Source organism: Mastomys coucha, chromosome X (assembly GCF_008632895.1).
Source record: "Mastomys coucha isolate ucsf_1 chromosome X, UCSF_Mcou_1, whole genome shotgun sequence".
Taxonomy (NCBI): domain Eukaryota; kingdom Metazoa; phylum Chordata; class Mammalia; order Rodentia; family Muridae; genus Mastomys; species Mastomys coucha.
Genome location: NC_045030.1, coordinates 13078373 through 13084595, shown reverse-complemented (window position 1 = coordinate 13084595; position 6223 = coordinate 13078373). Strand labels below are relative to the sequence as shown.

Here is a 6223-nt window from a genome sequence, read left to right as displayed (position 1 = left end):
AGTAACAGAGGATTTCAGGAGCTTGACCACACCAGGATTTCAAGATCCCCGAGGCAGCTTGACTCCCAGGAGCTCTGATAAACCCAGGATCTTAGGATCACAGGATCTCAGAATCACAGGATCACAGAGACAGCTAGACTCTGAGGAGTTGTGACACAACCAGGATCATAGGAGGGACAGGCTCCAGTCAAAGACAGTGAGGGCAGGTAGCACTAGAGATAACCAGATGGCAAGAAGCAAGCATAAGAACATAAGCAACAGAAACCAAGGTTACTTGGCATCATCAGAACCCAGTTCTCCAACCATAGCAAGTCCTGGATACCCCATCACAACAGAAGAGCAAGATTCAAATTTAAAGTCACTTCTCATGATTATGATAGAGGACTTTAAGAAGGACATAAATAACTTCCTTAAAGAAATACAGGAGAGCACAGGTAAGCAGGAGGAAGCCCTTAAAGAGGAAACACAAAAATCGCTTAAAGAATTATAGGAAAACACAATAAAACAGGAGAAGTAAATGAACAAAACCACCCAGGATCTAAAAATGGAAATGGAAACAATAAAAAAATCACAAATGGAAACAACCTTGGAGATCGAAATCCTAGGAAAGAGATCATGAGTCATAGATGCAAGTGTTACCAACATAATACAAGAGATAGAAGAGAGAATCTCAGGTGCAGAAGATACCATAGAAAACATTGACACAACAGTCAAAGAAAATGCAAAATGCCAAAATCTCCTAACCTAAAACATCCAGGAAATCCAGGACACAATGAGAAGACCAATCCTAAGGATAATAGGTATAGAAGAGAGTGAAGATTCCCATATTAAAGGGTCAATAAATATCTTCAACAAAATTATAGAAGAAAATTCCCTAACTTTAAGAACATACAAGAAGCCTACAGAACTTCAAATAGACTGGACCAGAAAAGCAATTCTTCCCTTGACATAATAATCAAAACACCAAATGCACAAAACAAAGAAAGAATATTAAAAACAGTAAGGGAAAAAGGTCAAGTAACATATCAAGGCAGACCTATTGGAATTACATCAGACTTCTCACCAGAGACCATAAAAACCAGAAGATCCTGGAAGATCATTCAGATTCTGGGAGAACACAAATGCCAGCCCATGCTAGTATACCTAGCAAAACTCTCAATTACCATATTCTCAATTACCATACTCTCAATTACCAAAACTCTCAATTACATGGAAAAACCAAGATATTCCATGACAGAATGAATTTTACACAATATCTTTCTACAAATCCAGCCTTACAAAGGATAATAGATGGAAAACTCCAACACAAGGAGGGAAACTACAACCTAGAAAAAGCAAGAAAGTAATCTTCTTTCAACAAACCCAAAAGAAGCTAGCTACACAAACACAATTCCACCTCTAACAACAAAAATAACAGGAAGCAACAATCATATTTCCTCAATATCTCTTAACATCAATGGACTCAGTTCCCCAATAAAAATACACAGAATCACAGACTAGATACATAAACAGGACATACCATTTTCTGTATGCAGGAAACGCACCTCAGTGACAAACACAGGCACTACCTCAGAGGAAAAAGCTGGAAAACAGTTTTCCAAGCAAATGGTCCCAGGAAGCAAGTGGGAGTAACCATTCTAATATTGAATAAAATCAACTTTCAACCAAAAGTTATCAAAAAAGATAAGTAATGACACTTCATACTTGACAAAGAAAAAAATCAACCAAAATGAAGTCTCAATTCTGAACAACTGTGTTCCAAATGCAAGGTCACCCACATTCATAAAAGAAACTTTACTAAAGCTCAAATCACATATCGTATCTCACACAATAATAGTGGGAGTTTTCAACACACCACTTTCAGCAATGGACAGATAATGAAAACAGAAGTTATGACCCAAATGGATTTACCAGATATCTACAGACAATTTCAATCAAGAACCGAAGAATATACCTTCTTTTTATCACCTCATGGTATGTTTTCCAAAACTGACCATATAATTGGTTACAAAACAGGCCTCAATATATATAAGAAGACTGAAATAATCCCATGCATCCTATCAGATCACCATGGACTAAGGCTGGTCTCCAATACCAAGAAAAACAATGAAAATCCTACATACACATGGAAGCTAAACAATGCTCTACTCAATGGTAATTGGTCAAGGAAGAAATAAAGAAAGAACTTAAAGACTTTTTAGAATTTAATGAAAATGAAGATACATCATACCAAATGGTATGAGACACACTGAAAGCAATGCTAAGAGGAAAACTCATAGCTCTAAGTGCCTCCAAAAAGAAACTGGAGAGGGCATACTAGTTGGTTGACAGCATACCTGAAAGCTCTATAATGAAAAGAAGCAAATACACTCAAAAGGAGTAGATGGCAGGAAATAATCAAACTCGGAGTTGAAATCAACTAAGTAGAAACAAAAAGGATTATAAAACAGAATCAACAAAACCAGGAGCTGGTTCTTTGAGAAAATCAACAAGATAAATAAAACCCATAGCCGACTAACCAGAGGGCACAGAGACAGTATCCAAATTAATAAATTCAGAAATGAAAAGAGAGATCTAACAATGGAAACCAAGGAAATTAAAACAATCATCAGATCCTACTACAAAAGCCTATACTCAACAAAATTGGAAAATCTGGATGAAATGGACAATTTTGTAGACAGATACCAGGTGCCAAAGTCAAATCAGGATCAGATAAACAGTCCTATAACCCTAAAGTAATAGTAGCAATAATTAAAAGTCTCCCAACTAAAAAAGGCCCAGGACCAGATTTTTCTAATTCAGAATTCTATGAGACCTTCAAAGAAGACCTAATACTAATACCTTTCAAACTATTCCACAAAGTAGAAACAGAAAGGACACTACCCAATTCATTCTATGAAGTCACAATTTTGCTCATACCTAAACCACAAAGAGACCCAACACAGAAAGAGAACTCCAGGCCAATTTCCCTTATGAATATCGATGCAAAAATATTCAAAAAAATTCTTGCAAACTGAATCCAAGAACACATCAAAGCAATCATCCATCATGATCAAATAGGCTTTATCCCAGGGATGGTTCAATATATGGAAATCCATCAATGTAATCCACTACAAACAAACTCTAAGAAAAAAACAAAACAAAACAGATGATCATCTTTGTAGATGCTGAGAAAGCATTTGATAAAATTCAACACCCCTTCAGGTAAAAGTCTTGAAAAGATCAGGGATTCAAAGTCCATACCTACACATGGTAAAAGCAATATACAGTAAACATCAAACTAAATGGAGAGAAACTTGAAGCAATCCCACTAAAATCAGGGACTAGACAAGGCTGCCCACTCTCTCCCTACCTATTCAATATAGTAGTTGAAGTCTTAGCCAGAGCAATTACACAACAAAAGGAGGTCAACGGAATATAATTTGGGAAGGAAGAAGTCAAAATATCACTATTTACAGATGATGTGATAGTATACTTAAGTGACCCCAAAAATTCCACCAGAGAGCTCCTAAACCTGATAAACAACTTCAGCAAATTGGCTGGATATAACATTAGCTCAAACAAATCAGTAGTCTCCTTCTACTCAAAGGATAAATAGGCTTAGAAAGAAATTAGGGAAAAGACACCATTCACAATATTCACAAACAATGTTAAGTGTCTTGGTGTGACTCTAACCAAACAAGTGAACGATCTGTATGACTAGAACTTCAAATCTCTGAAGAAAGAAATAGACAAAGACCTCAGAAGATGGAAAGATCTCCCATGCTCATGGATTGGCAGGATTAATATATTTAAAATGGCCATCCTGCTGAAAACAATCTACAGATTCAATGCAATCTCCATCAAAATTCCAAATCAATTCTTCATAGAATTAGAAAGAGCAATTTGCAAATTCATTTGGAATAACAAAAACAAACAAACAAACAAACAAACAAAAAACCAGGATAGCAAAAACTCTTCTCAACAATGAAAGAACTTCTGGGGGAATCACCATCCCTGTCCTCAAGCTGTATTACAGAGCAATAGTGATGAAAATTTTATGGTGTTGGTACAGAGACAGGCAAGAAGATCAATGGAATAGAATTGAAGACCCAGATATGAACCCACACACCCACACACCTATGATCACTTGATCTTTGACAAAGGAGCTAAAAAGGAGTGGAAAAAAGACAGAATTTTCAATGAATGGTGCTGGTTCAACTGGAGGTCAGCATGTAAAAGAATGCAAATGGATCCATTCTTTCCCCACCTCTTCACCTCCTCTATTGATGTAAAACTCCAGAGAGCTGAGGGGCTTGGGTTTCCTTGGCTCTACTTAAAAGCACAGCTTTCTGTTCCATAAGGGCGAATGGGGATGCGGGCAGGACTTTGGTGAAGTTCCTGGTCTCTTGCTCGAGTGCCAGGATTTGTCACACTCTCTGAGGTCATTGGTCTGTCCTACCTCCTTCCACCAGCAGGAGCTGGTTGTTCCTTCTGGCTTTTTCTTCCTTTGATGGTGTCTGGCGCGGGTGTGAGAAGGAAGCAAGGCCCAGCAAGTCCAGCAGTAGTGTAGGGTTGTATTGGCTGAAGCAAGATTAAGACCTAGAGCTGTCTTCTGAGAGCATCATGGGTCTGCCAAGAGGAATCTGGTGCTGGCATGCGGATTGGGGGATCTTGAGTCCGTTTGAAAGATGACTAGGCAAGGGAGGTGATGTATCCGGTGCAGCAGATAAAGTGGGAGATGTTCTGTCTCCCACTTCCATGAGCCAGTTCCTCTCTATTCAAGACACACTGCCTGCCTTCCAAGGGGTGCTCACCTTCCTGGAGGGAAGGCAGGTGAGCTGTGTTAACTGCATATATAGGGATGGCTCTGAATCTCTGCTCCCAGCCCACAAGCGGACCGAATTCTAGATATGCCTAGAGGAGCACAGCAAAGCGAAAGGAAAGAGGAGGGTAGTAAAACTAGGTGGTCCTAACCAATTCTCAGTCCTGCCCCTCCTCCACCGGTTGTCCTGGGCACCTCTTGCAAGGGATGATTTTCAACACATCTTCAGCACCTGTTGCAGATATTGGCGCACCTCTGAGACTGTTTCCCAGGGCACCACGTGGACTCCGAAGGAGCTGGACTCACCCTTCTGTGCCTCTTGGATGAGGCAGTACATGGGGTAGCAGCAGCACAGGACGGCCACGTCCCAGACCGCCAGTAGCCCCATGGGACAGAAATCATTTGCACCATCACCCATGTAGAAGAGGCATTCGAAGTGCACGCTGTCGCAGGCTGTCTCACGCAGGTATTTGCTGATCACCTTGTGCTTGCACATGTTGGTGGGGCACGAGCAGCTGTGCATGTGGAAGAGCCACAGCGTCAGCAGTCACCGTGCATTGAGCACTGGCGGGTTGCTGAGGATGCAGCAGAATAAACTGTGGTGCCCAGTAGCACGCAGGACACTCTCCACACCAAAGGTGTTGGCCTCTGAAATGAGAATAACCTCGAAGAAGGAGCCCTGTTTGGCTATGAACAGCAACAAATTGCCCATGCCTGGCCACAGGGGGATGGTCTATAGACAGTGCGCAGGTCTCTGGGCACCCTGCTCTTCCAGGAACATTAAGACTTGTTGTATGTACTCATTATAGTAGAGCTCGTGATAGGTGGCACGCAGGTTCTCGGGCAGTTGCTGGTATGGTGCAGCACACACGATCAATTGAGTAGTTTCTGTTCTTGTCGACGATGGTCTCATTGAAGTCAAAGGTCAGGAGGAAGGTCAGGAGGCTCGCCCTGCCCAGCAATCCTGCTGTCCTGGGAGCAGGGAGAAGAGGAACAGGAAAGAGGGGAAAGAGGGGCAGCTCAGCTGGAGCAGACCAGGGAGAGGCTGATTAGTCAGCCACAGCCAGGGTTGCTGGATGTGCTAGCAAGACTCTAGATAGGAATCCTACTCCAACAACTGGAAAACACCGGCTCATTGTTAGTATATTATACTGAGCACCACCTTTAGAAACTTTGTTGGTCTCCAGCTGTCACCCAGAGCTCCTCTCTGAAGTCCAAGGGCAAATGTGAGGTACCTGTGCTTTTCTGTTTATTGTATACTAGGATTGCTACTCCAGCTTGTTTCTTGGGACCATTTGCTGGGAATTTTTTTTTCCAGCATTTTACTTTGAGGTAGTTCTGTCTTTGTCACTGAGGTGTGTTTCCTGTGTGCAACAAAATGTTGGGTCCTGTTTACAGATCCACTCTGTTAGTCTAAGT

General features: G+C 41.2%; 1 pseudogene; it reads right to left on the bottom strand.

Moving 5' to 3' along the window:
• Positions 1-5018: 5018 nt before the first annotated feature.
• Positions 5019-5940, bottom strand: LOC116091882 (annotated as a pseudogene).
• Positions 5941-6223: the final 283 nt, after the last annotated feature.